This window comes from Martes martes, assembly GCF_963455335.1.
Source record: "Martes martes genome assembly, chromosome: 4".
Classification (NCBI taxonomy): domain Eukaryota; kingdom Metazoa; phylum Chordata; class Mammalia; order Carnivora; family Mustelidae; genus Martes; species Martes martes.
This window is the reverse complement of record NC_137891.1, coordinates 183,825,686-183,839,738: the sequence shown is the minus strand read 5'-3', so window position 1 is coordinate 183,839,738 and position 14,053 is coordinate 183,825,686.

The following is a 14,053-nucleotide window of genomic DNA, read 5'->3' as shown; positions in this document are numbered from 1 at the left end:
AAGGAGCACTGACTCTGGAGGAACCCCCTACCTGGGTTCACACTCCCGCTCCCTCACTCACTAGCTGTGCCACCTTGACCAAATCACTGACCCTCTCTGAGCCTCCATTTTCTCAGCATCAAAGGGAATAATTAGTGACTGCCTCAGGCTGGGGGTCAAGGAGGAATGTGGAATGACTGCTAATGAGTATGGGGTTTCTTTCTGGAGTGATGGAAATATTCTAAAATTAGATAGTGATGGTGATCACACGATATTGGGAATATACTAAAAAACCACTGAATTGTATACTTGGCATGTAAATTACAGCTCAGAGAAGTGGATTATAACAAAGTGGGGATGAAATGGGGGGGAAGAACAATAGCACAGCACAGAGTGGGGGTAGAGGGCACAGCATGTAGCCTGGCACAGAGTAAGCACTCAGTAAGGACTGGTGAGCAGAGATGAACACGGACCTGGCCGGATGGGTTGGCATCCTGGGCCCTGGGCTGGATGCCAACAGACATCTACCTGGGTCCCCATCACTGGTCCAGCAGGTCGTTGAGCAAGCTGAGCCACCCCCCCTACATGGATGGGGTCCCGGGTGGCTGTTCCCTGGCAGGGATGGGAGAGGGCATGGCCCTCCTCCTGCCTCTCTGCCCAGGTCCCTGGAGAGGAGGCTGCCCACCGTGGCAGGCAGACTCTGCCGTTCACTTTCCTCGTCTCACAGAGCACTCATATTTTCCATGTGCAGCAGACCGTGAATTCACCTTCATACTAGTTACAGGGTTATTTAGCTTCTCCTGACACTGACAATCACCAAACTTTAATTCGCTGCTTGGCTTCTCCCTGCTGTGCCCTCTGCCCACCCCCAAAATCCCTGGGAGAGGGTGGGAAGGATCTAGTCCGGCCCCCTGTTGCCAAAGCCTGCCCTTCCGAGTGATGGAGTGACAGCAGGAGGGGGTGCTCAGAAGAAGATGATGGGCAGAGAGTGGGGGCGGAGAGTAGGGGGGGAAACAGTGCCGGAGAGAGGAAGTAGCACCAGGGCTAAGGGGAGCTTCCGTCCTGCTCCTCCGGCCTGACACTAATGTATTCAACGCAGCATCCATCCTATTGTGAATGAAGATTCGGCTGACCGGGCTTTGGGTCTGAGGGCTGGGAGCCCCAGCCAGGACCTTCAAGGCCGGGGCTCACTGAGCTCCCGGGACCGGGCAGCTGGCATGGACTGGCTCGTTTGCCTGATTGTTGGATGAGGAGGTGCCCACCCGGGAACCCCTGAGAAGCCAGCTTTCGTTTTCCTCTGCCTCCCCCATGCCAGGTCCTCCATGAGGCTAAGGCTGCCTGCCTTGCAGAAGCTTCTCTCTGGCTTACTGCTCCACTGCCTGCATCCCCTCTCTCGGCCTCCCGAAGTGGTCACCAGTATCTTTCCCCAAAGCCCCTGAGGCAAGCGAAGGAGTGCCAGCTTGATCTGAGAACCCTCTGGTGGAACCACGGGATTCTCTTATTCCCCAAATCCAAGCTGGTCCCATCAGCCACTCATTAGTCAGAGTCCCAAGAGCAGAGAGCTGAGCCGAGAGGATTCTTCAAGACCAGAGGCCTGGGGAAGGACCTGGGCTGGGAGGCTCCGAGGAGAAGGAGAGGGACAGCAGGGGCAGAGCCAGGAGGAGGGGAGGTACTGGGAGATCCCTTGGTGTGGGGGGGAGAACCAGGCTGTGTCTGCTTCCACCAAGCCTCATTCCGCCGCCCCACCCCTGCCCGCGGGGGAAGTGGCCATGGTGGCCGGGGCAAGAGAGACGTCGCGGGGCCAATGGCAGAGAAGGGAGAAGGAGCTTGTTGACTGTAAACTGTCCATTATGGCTCAGATTATAAACATATTGCACAGGGCTCTCTGCACGATGCCGAGGAATCCAATACGCTGAAAGGTTAATGCAATCAATTAGGGTGACAAGGAAGTAAAGTAAAGCCTTCGGAGTAGATGAAAAGGAGAGAGAGAGAGAAAGAGAGAGCGCGCGCGTGCGCTGTGGAGTTGGGGGTGACAGTATGGGTGGTGGGAAGGCCAGGAGGAAGAGAAACCAGCGGGATGCTGGCAGGGGCAATGAGATGGACACAAGGCCGGGAGCCTGAGGAAAGAGGGCAGTAAGAGCGCCGGCAGCAGAAGCAGCGAGAGTGGGCAGCCAGTGGACAAGCTCTGGCCTCAACCTCCGACTGCTGCCCAGCTTCACCTTCCCTCCCCCTCCCCTGGCTCCCTCTCCACCAGCTGCTCCCCTAGGGCTCAGAGCCAGGCTCCCAGATCAGCTCACAGCACCAGTAACGTGTCAGAGCAGCCTTGGTCCCTGCCCCTGTACGCAACAAGGGCCCACCACACAACTTCCAGGGCCTTCTCAAATGGAACTATGGCCTAGTTGCCACCTTTCTCAGAATGGGCCCAGGTTCAAATGCAGAGTCTCCCCTTGTCCTGCTTCACTCCCAGCAGCACCCATGAACACAACCTTCACGGCTCTCCCCTGAAAACCTAGTTCCTCCTTGCAACAGCCTGGGAAGCAAAGAACATGGTGCAGGGCGCCCTTTTACAGAGAGGAAGACAGGTGCTCAGAAAACTTGTGTGGTTTCCCAGAGCCTGTCGCAGCGAGGGACCCTGCGGGGGGGTCACAGAGGACCCCGCACTGACCTGGGAACCCCAATGCCACTCAGCCTGCCGCCCATGGGGCTTTTCTTTCCAGGGCACCCACAGGAGTGAGGAGACTCATCTTCCCCAAGAAGTCAGCTTCACAAGTCCTTGGGCAGGGGTGGGGAACCCCTGAGAACCTGCCCAGGGATGGCTAGGGCTCTGGGAGGTGAAAAGCTACAGGGGAAGGAGGGAATGTGAGCTCTTCCTACCGGTCAGGCCCCAGGCCAAACACCTTTGACCACGTGAACTCACTCATCCCCGTAATTCTGTCTGCAAAAGTAGTTGTTTTGGGGGGCGCCTGGGTGCCTCTGTGGGTTAAGCATCTGAGTCTCTATTTCGGTTCAGGTCATCCTCTTAGCGTCCTGAGATCCGGTCCCGCATCAGGCTGTGCGCTGAGTGCGGAGTCTGCCTGAGGTTCTCTCCCTCTCCCTCTGCCCCTCCCCCCCACCACAGGCACACTCTCTCAAATAAATAAACAAATCTCAAAAAAAAAAAAAAAACAGCTATTCTGCTCACTTTACAGAAGAGGAAACTGGACGTGAGAGCTCAGTAAAGGCAGAAGGCTACGCTGGGCTCCTGGAATGGGATGCCAAGCTCTTAGGAAATGCTGGCTGTCAAAGGAAAGACAAACGTGGACTTGTAGGTGGGTGGGACTGAGCAGAGGACGAGGCCCTGAGGAGGGTAGAGAGAGGGAGGGCAGCCCCTAGCAGACCAGGTCTGCCAAGTAGCCCGCAGCCCCCAGGATGGGCTCCCACACCACTGCTGGAACCCCTCGGAGCAATCCCATGGAAGACAAGAGCATGGGGCAGATGACAGGCAATACTGTGGACATACTTAAGGCCAGGAAACTCTACACTTAAAAATGGTTACAGTGGTAATTTTCACTTTAGGTACATTTTGCCAGTTTAAAAAAAAAAAAAAGAGCAGAGGTCAAGAGACAGCAATCTTTTTCTATAAAGACTTAGAAAGTATTTACACTTTGGGGGCCAAACGTTCTCTGTTGTAGCTGCTCAGCTCTGCCACTGTACAGTAAGCTGCAGCCCAGACCAATATGCAAATGAGTGGGCGTGGCTATGTGCCAATAAAACTTTATTTACAAAAACAGGCAGTGGGCCCCCAGAGAACAGAAGCACCCAGGGCTGATTTTCAAGATCCAGGATGCTGTCCCGCTGCCTGGGGACAGGAGTATCCAATCTGGACCTTGCCTAGAGTGGAGGGCAGAGGCCTGGGCAGGGGCCTCAGGTGGAAGTCAGGCTCTCATGATCAGCAGAGGATAGATTAAAAGAAGAGAAAGAACAGGTACTGATGGGGGGAAACCCATGTCCCCGAACCGGGCCTGGCACCCAGCCTGCCGAGAAGCCCTTCACTTGGCTTCGGATCCTCATGGATGATACGCAGGGGTAGGCGGTGGTGACTTGGAGCTCTCTACATTCTAAGAGTCTCGACACCACAAGAGAGACATTACGCTATGGCAAAGAAGGGATTGGAGTGGGCAGCGGAGGGCCAGGCTGGCCAGAGGGGACGCCAGGGGAGAGGAAGGCAAGGAGAGAGGCCCGGGGAGTAGGGCTGTAACCAGGGTGGAGCTGGCGGCAAAGGGAGGAATCTACGGGCCCCAGCGAGAGCGCAGGGCGCGGGCCGGGCCTGCCCTACACCGGCCGCCTCTGATCACGTTTTCAGGGCCACTGCCCGCAGGCACAGACAATGCTGGGGGAGCCTTTGAAGTCCGAAAGGGATGCCGCGGTGGGAGCCGCACGAATCTCCTCCCTTCCCCCCATCCTCCCGGGGGAGGGGGCCAGCAGGACAAAACCCGGAGCCGGTCACAGCCAGGCCCGAAATGCGGGAGACAAAGGGAAAACAAACAGGTTTGGAGCCAGGCGCACGGTGCCCTGTCTGTCCCCCGCCCCGCCAAGCCAGGATGATGGATGGCTGCAGCCAGCCAGCTCGCCCGCCGGGCGGGTCCCGCTATTTACATAACACTGGCGTTCCACCGGTCACCTCTGACACCGCGCTGCCTGGGGCCGAGGCCCGGTGGCCCCCGAGGTTCCTCGAGCCACTGGCGAGGAGGGGGGGGGGGGACTGAGACAGCCTGTGAAGGCCCAGCCAGACGGGGGAAGCCCTGGGTCTGGGAAGGGCAGGTCAGCAGCCAGATCTGGGCTCAGGATCTACGGCTTCCTCCCTACCAGTCACTCATGGAGAGGGGAGGAGGCCACCGGGGACCTGCAGCTCTAAGGAGAGAGGCAGGGCTGGAGTTCTAGGGCTTTCAAGTCCACGAGGCTCCCCAAGAGCTAGAAGCAGAGCTTCCAGAGACAGCCGGCAGAGGCTGCCACAGTGGGCAGACAGCGCTGTGCAGAACCGGGGCTGGCACCGATGGGCGGCTGAACCCCGGCACCAGGGAGGCCTCTGCCCCACACCACCTCGAACACATTCCATGCCCATAGTCCACTAGCCACGTGCCCCTGGCCCATTTCCAGCCTAAGAGCCAATCTGACACGTTCCTCCTGGGCCATCGTTTCTGGCCAGGTTCAAATGGGCAGTGTGGCTCCGATCCTGTCTCCATCTTCCCAGTCCCCCCCTGGGTGCTCCACGTGACTGGACCCAGCCCTGAATGACTCCAGCACCGGCTCTCCGGTGCAGGCGGGAGGACAGCATATCAGGGAGGGGTCTCGGCCTTACCTCACAGCGGGTCCTAGAGGCTCCTCTTTAACAGTAGGGGCGTCACTTCATCCTGGGCAGGGAGAGAGAAAAGCCTGGTTAGTCTTTCAAGGCAGGATGCCCACAACACCCTAGTGCGTGCCCTCCAACCTGCTGTGTGCCCAAGGACTCCCTGACACTATGGGCCAAGGGGCTGATACTCCAGGACTGGCAAAGGGGGTCAAAAATGGATTTTGGATCATTTAAGTATATTCCAAAAAATTTGAAAAAGTTCAGAAAGCAGTGGGAGCTGATGCCAGGGGAAATAGGGTCCTCGGGACACACCCCTAACCAAAGAGGGAACAATCACACCCTACTGCACACATGTCTGCGGAGGCAGAGACAAAGTCTGTTGGTGGCCGGGGAAGGGAGTGCAGTGGCTAAACCGAGGGGCCTGGGACGGCAGAACACAGCAGCACCCATTCCTTCACTCTCTTCCCCAGCCCCTGGGAATAAAAATGGCACATGCCAAGCTGTTCACTACTGTAAATAAGAGACAGACGGCAAAGATGGACCAGGGGCCACATCACCAAGAAGCCTCACCTCCCAGGAACAGACTATGACAGTACCTTCTACCTTGAGGTCCTACCAAGGAGACGAACCCACCCACGCCGGGGGCCCACGCTAGGGGCCCATGTAAGGAAAGGGACACGGTCCAACAACGGAGAGGATCTTTATCCAACATATAACTCAGCCCAGCTTGCCAGGCTCAGACCCTCCTGCCCGGAGCTTGAGTTTGGGAAGACAGACTCCTGATGTGGATAAAAAAATCCTTGGTCCCAAGGAGCCCTTGGTCCCCCACCCCGACTCCCACCCCCACCCTCCTGCCCCGAGGCCTCAGAACCCTACCCCTACTCGGGAAGACTTTTCTGTTTATTGCGTTTTTTCCTCCCCACTCCCTCACTTGTGGCTTATCAATGATGCAAGAGGAATAACACCAATTTCCTTAGGCTGTGTAATCCCCAAATCAGATTGGGGGGATTGCAAGAGGTGAGGTGACCTTGTACAGGGCTCCCGGAATGCCACCCAGTCCTGCTGCCCGCCCTCTCTTTCCCAGGACATATTTAGACAGATAATGCTAATTGTACTTGACAAGTCCTCCTAAGGAGGGCTGGGTCTTCTGCCAGCTTTTGCGGCCTTTGCTGGGCTGCCTGGGCAGAGGGGCCTACCCAGGCAGAACCCACCCTGCCAGGCACAGAGCTCTGGGGGCGCTGGGCTGTTGGGAAGGCTGCCCCTCTCCCCCAGGGGGGCCTCCTAGGCCCACCCGACCCAGAGGGTGAGAGGCTGGGGGTCCAGCAGAGGGCTGGACCGACTGAGATAGGGCAGCACTAGAGAGGAAGGGGAGGCTCTGAGGTAGGAGAGTGGAAAGAGCAAGAGGCCAGAGAAGGGAGCTGGGGGACACGGAGGCCGAGCAGGGCGGGGCCGCAGGGCAGGGGCTGGAGAGCTCGGCCTCGGCTGAGACACTCTGGGCAGACCTGGCTGTCAGAACCCGGCTGCGCGTCCATCCCACACTTGCTGCCTGAGATCTCTCCGGGTGCCCTGGCCAGCCTGCCTTGAACCCCCAAAGCCCCCCAACCCCGTAACTCCAGTATCTCCCTTCCACCACCTTTTTCTCCCCTCCCATCCTCCCCTGTAACTGTGCATTTATTAATTCATGAGGCACTAATTAGTTCTTTGTTTAATTTTGTGTTAAACAGACTGACCGGAATGATAACGACTTGCAGCACGGTGTTGCCGTCCCCAACCGCCCCTGTTTTCTGACAACAAGGGAGCGAGGGAGGCCGGAGCTCTGAACCCAAATCCCTCAGCAGTTGCACTTCATTAAGTCAAAATGTGACAAGAAGCTTAGAGAGCAACTTGCAGATCCGATCGCACACAACAATCACAGGAAACTTTGCGGGAGTTGGCCCGGCGGGGGGAGGGGGGGAGTGGGGGGAGGAGGAAGGGGGAGGGGCAGGGATGCTGCCCGAGGGGCCCGGACCGGAGGTGGTGACTCTCGGAGGTGGTGACTCTCAAGGGCCCTGGGGCAGGTGGCCTGGCAGACAGGAGCAGCGGGGCGGCTGGGTGCGTTTTGGAACCCCAGGGGGAGCCTGAGAAGTTCAACTTCTCTCTTTTCTTCCTCCCCCCTACCCGCCCTGCTCCCAGGCATCTTCTCCTGTCTCTCTCTGCACCCCCATTGTCCCTGACGTCTGGTCTGACCTGTGTGAGCTAGTGGCCGGGCACACTCAGGGCCCCGCAGAGGACCAGAAGAGCTGCTGGGGCTCAGGAAGGGCTTCGGCAAGGGCAGGGGAAAGACACAGGGTGGGAAAACACAGAGGAGAGCAGGAAGCTCTAGGTTTGACCGAGAAAGAAAAGTAACGCGTGCTCAGGGAGCATGGCCCATGCGTCTCTTCTCTGCCAGCTGTCCACCCACTGCACCTCTGGCCCATCCACCCGTCCGATGGTCTTTCTCTTAAGTACTCCAACCAGAAAACCAAGGACCGAAAGGTTGCGTTCTGTGTCGAGGTGCCTGGCAAATCAGATCCAGAACCAGGTCCTGGAGCTTCCAGGTGGAGGCAGGCAGCTGAGCTAACCAGGCCAACAGCCGGAACACTGGATCCCTCCTGTCCATGTGAAAAAGCAGAAGCCCGGCCCCAGAGGTGTCAAGCCGCTAACCCCACTGGCCCCTGGCCCGAGTGAGGATGGGTGGGAGCACAGTCAAGCCACCCCAGTCTGAAGGCAGGGCCCCTGCCCTCCCTTTATACCTGGCCCTAATTTCTGCAGATGTGGACGACACCATCTGTGAATGAGAACACGGGAGGGGTGTGAGGAGGAAGAGAAGAACAGAAGTGCCCAGCGAAAGTTGCCAGTTATGTGCCTCGTGTGCAGAGAGTCCATTGCCTTCTTCCCATTGGCCACTGCGTGCCAGGTGCGGCCCGGCCCTGGCTGTGAGCGCTGCGCTTCCGGAGCCCACGGGCCCCCCAGCTCAGCCCGGCCTGCCCTCGCCCGGCCAGTGCTGGAGTGCGGTGGTCTCTCCCCGAGCCTGGCAGCCCTGGGCTGGCTTCTGTTAATTTGCTGTCAGGCTGCCTAAGCAAACCAATTAAAACTAATCATTAATTATAAAAGAGAGTGAGGAGAGTAGAAGAGAGAGGAGAAGGTGAACATCTGAGGTGGGAAGGAGGGAGAGGGAAATGGGAAGGAGAGGGGAGACCCCTGAGGGCCAGCGGGGAGCTCTGGGGGGGGGGCGGTAGCCCGGGGGGTAGGACACTAGAGGCTCCTCCGGGCCCAAGGAGTGCTGGGGAGGAAGGAGGGCTGGACGGAGCCCAGAGGTATGGAGAGGGGCTGCCCCCCGTGAGGGGTGGAGGGACAGGCCAGGAGAGGAGGGAAGGGGCAGAGGGAAGGGTGAGGAAGCGGCTGTGCCCAGCACGCTGGGACCTGAGGAGGCCTCACCCAGCTGTAGTCCCCTCTGGCTGGAGCCACCGACTATCCCGGACTTGGCTTCGGAGTGTCTCCCCCACAGCTCCCCAGCCCCATATGTATGAGGCTTGGCTGATTATGCAGGCCCAGGCCAGGCTCCTCGGCCCTGCCGCCCCTACCTGCTTCCCCAACCCTCTCAGGCCATGGCGGCTCGGGGCAGCTGTCGGCCGCCCATCTACCCCCCAGTGCCGTCCCCTGCCCCCTCCCCCATCCTCACACACACCCTCTCCCCGGCCCTTTCACAGGAGCTGAGGCCATGTCAGCCGGCAGCTTGAGGAGGGGGGCAGCACAGACAAGGGGCAGTGTCATGGAAACGGGCACTTTCCCCGAGAAATATTCTGTTTGGCCTCCTTCCTGCATTGAGGAGCTGTCAGGAGCCTGAGTGAGAGCCACACCACCCCGGGACCAGGCGTGACAAAACCTATTTTCTGCCTCAAATTTGATTGATTAAAAAACTTTTTAGGAAAACCATGTTAAAAGAGTGAAAGAGGGAGAGAGAGAGAGCGAGAGGGAAAGAGAGGGAGGGAGGCAGGGAGGAATAGAGGGGGAAAAAAGAAAGAATGGAAAGTTCTGCCAGGGAGAGAAAGGCCACAGGCAGGCAGAGGCTGAGCAGTTACCCCCGCAAACAGGCCAGGGGATGTGGGTCAGTGGGACAGCCGCAGTGTAACCAAGCAAAACGGAAAGGTCAAAGGAAGCCTGAAACTTTTACACAGTGGTTAGCAGGACAAAGAGGGGACTAAGGGCTCTGCACAATCCAGCAGGTGCCTGTCCCCTCTTAGGGAAAGGGACCTAACACCCCAAGGCAGGCAGGGGGTGGGCCCCCCCAGCACCAGGAGTCTGAGCAGTTCTCTGGATGGGTTCTGGGGGTGGGGTGAGTGGGGAACTGGTTTCCAAACACAGTCTGGGCTGGAATTTGACCAGAATCCTGAAAAATCTGTACAGGGTCAACAGGGAGAGAGGGTCCAGTCGTTTGGGGGCAGGAAAGGGGTTTTCCCACCTTGATCTGTCAAGTCTTGGCTCAGGAAATATGTTTAATAAATACATAAATGAAAAGCAGGGAAGTACTCAGCTGACTCCCACGAGCCCAGGGCCTCTCGCTCGCCCTCTCTGCCTTAGACGTTCCCTGCCCAGGCCTTGGTCCCTTTGCTGGATGATGCCCTGAAAATCCCCATTCCTGGCTTGCCCTCTCTCTTCTTCCTGTCTCAGAAACGGAGGCCAACCCGGCTGGGTTGTGATGTGATCAGCCTGTGATGGGATGGGAGGCCCCTGCCTTACACTCTCAGGCTTCCAGAAGAGGAGCCAGCCTCCCCACCCCTCCTGAGACCCCTTGAGAGGAAGAAACTTTTCCATTTCCCAGAGGCCCTGCCTGATCATTGAAGGCAGAAGTGCCTGAGGTCTTCCTGGTGGGGCCTATCCTCTCCCTGCTCAGCGGGAGCCAGCTCCGCGGCAGCGGGGTTTGCACGTGCTTCCCCATCCGAAAGCCTCGAAGGTCAAGGCGAGGAGTCATTCTGGCCAGACCATCAACAAAAAGTTTCCTGGGAGGAGTGCTCGGCAATGTCCAATCCAGTCCTTGCCAGCTCAGGGCTCAATGAGGGTAAGGCAGTGCCTCCTTGGAAAGACGGTCACATTCTGCCACATAGATGCACAGAAAGACAACACCTGCTCTGGGTGTCGCCCAGCCCCTCCACCAAGTGAATTGACCCTAGATCTCTCTCTGTCCCCTGCTCTGCAGTGGTCTTAGAAATTCAGGGAGTGCATATGGTGTGCGTGGGGTGCGGTGCTAGGCATGCGGAAGAAAAAACGTCCAGCACATGGGAGCAAGAGCAGAGTCAGGGTGGAGGGACTACAATCTTGCCTCTGTCACTTATAACCACAGGATCTGGCAGGCCAGCCTGCTTAACCATTTCCAGGCCTCAGCTCCTTTAATGAAAAGTAGGAGCAGAAGTGCCCACCTCAAAGGCAGTTGGTTCCCTGAGTCTCCCCTGAGTATGCACCACGTGCTGGATACGGTCCTAGGCCTAGAGAACTGTGGAAAACCAAAGACAGTCCTCACGGAGCTTCTGTGCTCAAGGCTGTGGCCCAGATTTGCTGAAATAACGTGCTGCACTCTGGTCCCACACATGAGGAGTGCTCAAGCTACGTTCCCCGTTCCTACCTTTCAGGGTCCCCGCCTTGAAGAAGCTGGGGGGAGATGCAGGTATAAGCCCAAAAGAATGGAAAATGGACCCAAGTAAACTTGGACACGGACATTCACAGATGCTCTCCTCACAAGAGCCCAAAGGCAAGCAACAGCCCAAATGTGCACCAGCAGATGATGGGATAAACGAGGTGGGGCGGAACCATGCTGTGGAATATTGGGCAGCTGTAGAAAGGAACGGGATCCTCAGACACACCCCAGCGTGGCCGCGCCTCGAGAACGTGCTAAGTGAGAGAAGCCAGGCGCAGAGGGCACGGATCGTCCCATTGTGTGTACGTGGAATATCCAGAGCTGGCAAATCCATGGGGACAGAGGGCAGGTGAGTGGTTGGCAGGGGTAGGGCGAAGGGGGACCGGGGAGTGGCCACTAACGGGCATGGGGTTTCTGTCTGGGGTGATGACCAATTCCCGGAACTGGATGTTGGCGAGGGTTGCACGACACCGTGAAGGTGCTTAATGCTACTGAATCATACGGTTTAAAATAGTGACGATGGTAAATTTTAGGGGACGTCCCTTTTACCCCAATGAGGTGAAATAAGAAAACCAAAGAAACGGCGGCAGAAGCAGTCCTGGCAGCTTGAGAAAGGAGAAAGATGGCCCCTGCGTGGCAGCTCAGCCTGGGTGTTACAAGGTCAATTGTCACAACTCAGATGGTCCCTGCCCAGGGGCTTCCTAGGCCTCTGTGAGATGCGGTTTATGACCGCCAAGGGGAAAAAAGACAATGTGGAAAGGCGAAGGTGGCTCCAGGGGTGGGCCTCCCGACAGCCTATGTCACTTAAGAGCCCAGGATTCCGTATCCCGGATGCTCCGGTTCCCGCCAACACGCGTGCGTCCTGTCTGGTGAGCGGAGCCCAATGCACATGCCCTGGCCAGCAGTCTCTGCGAGGCTCCCCCGATGACTTCTGCTGCTGCTCAGACGCTTGGTGCGACGTGACCCGCTGCCCTCTGGGCGGGGAAGGAGGGTCTGGATCAAGGACTTCCCCACCCACAGGGCTAAGGGCCCCCCCACCGAAGGATGGTGTTCCACCTGGCAGGGAAAGCCTGGGACACCGGGAGCGCAGGGCCCTGGGGGCAGCCCCCCGAGCCCTCTCCCCACCCTCCTGCCCGCATCCTGAATGCGTGTGTGCACGGAAACCCCTGCCTTGGCCCGGGAACTGTCAGGAGATCAACAAACAAAAGCTGCTTCTTGACAGGGAGTCATTTATATTTTAGCTTCGTTCCATTATCCTAACGAATCCTTCATCAGCAGATGCAATATTAACAGCAGAAAATCAGCTCATTACATCCGGGGGGAGTTCATCAAGACGGCAATCATGTATGCAGCTCCCCAAGCCTGCGAGCGGCCAGTGTGGCTGTTATTTATTTATTTTGTTAGTTATTTATTTAATTTTGGGGGTTCTTTCCACATAATTGCACCGCATCTCAGATCTTTAATAAATAATTTGTAGGTCCTGAACTGCAGACAGCTTTGCTCTCTGCCATGAGAGCCTGCATTAGCCAAAATATTTACCAATATTTAGAAGTCATTAGAATCGGGAGGGAAGTGAGGAGGGGTACTCTGTTCTTCCACAAACAGCCTGGTTTGGGACTAAGGTGCTCTGCCCTCACTCTGGTCCTCTGACCCCATCTCCTGGTCTGACAGGAGCCATTCTGGATGGGATGGATGCTGCTGCAGGGCAGGCCCGAGTCACTTGCTTGGGCTCACTTGGTTTGAGTAGGGGGTTTCCTGGGAGCTCTTAGACACACAGGGCACAGAGGTACTGCGGGCTGCTCACGGCTGATGGGGCCGGCTGCTGGAAGGGCCCTCCTGGGTGCAGGGGTGGGCACCCTGGCTTGGCATGCCGCAGCATCCTGCAGGAACGGCACTCCCTGGGTCCGCCCGGCGCTGGGGAGCTCAGCGAGGGAAGCCTGACCCCTTCCTCTCAGCTTTCCCAAGGCTATGCCTTCAACATCAAAGGACAGGAAAGTTCAGTGGCTCCAGAAGGCAGACTTGTCCCATTTTACGGATGCGGAAACTGAGGTTCAACCAACTTAAGGCGGCACCACTAGGCAGAGGCCTAGAACCAGGGTTTAGACCCAGAAGGGGCTCTGCTGCACTTCCATTGTTTCCGCTGGGCCCGAGGCTTCCAATGACACAGCCCGGCCTCCCGAAGGCTCCTGGCTCCAGCCCACGGGGCTGAGGTGGCCACTGGGCCTGATGGGCACCCCCGCCACCACCCCTGGGCTGGCCATGCTTTCACAGGTTTTTCCCAGCGGGGGCTGGATTTCTGCCCAGCCAGGAATGTGCTCCCGGGATGTCAATTCTAATCTCCCCAGCGCTCTGACAGAATTAAGCTTCAGTTTGTCCGACAACATCCCAAAGTTTCAGAAATCCAGGGCAGACTCTCTAATCAGGCTGGAGGACAAAGGTCTGGCCTGACCCTGTCACTTCCATTTACTCCTCCTGTCTGTCTCCCGGCTGCGGCCTTTCCACAGCTTCCTCCACCCTCTGCCCTTCCCTGGCCAGCTCAGCTCCCCCCTCTCCTCCAAGCTCCCCTGTTTCTCCGCCCAGCATTTCCCCTCTCCTGGCAGTCGGGCTAATCCTGGGGCTCCACTATCTGAAGCTGTGGCACCCGGCCTGGCTGGCCTCACCTCGGCCAGGTGACCTCCGGGTCACTGCCTCTAGAGAGCACACGGGCATGGCCCCTCCTTGGCTCCAGGCGAAGGGTGCTTAGGGCAGAGCTGTTCTCAAACTCTGCCTCCCCTTGCCTTGGGTCAGCCTGACTCTGGGTTCTCTGCAACTGCTCCCGAAGGGTCTGCTGGCCCTCGGCTCTGCCAGGCCATGACACCACTAGAAAGGGGTGAGGGGCCCAGCAGCTAGGGGGCTGCGCTAGCTGGGCAGAGGACAGTCCCCAGGAAGCCGCAGAAACAGAGGTGCCTCCTTTTCTACTGCACATAGCACCCAACTCACTCCTTTCCATGTGGCTCTCATCTGGACCCAGAGAGATGGTACCTGCCTCTGTGTCTGGAAAGAGTAGGAACAGGCCCAACCTTCATAGAACACACAAAGAGGCGTCGTGAGGACCG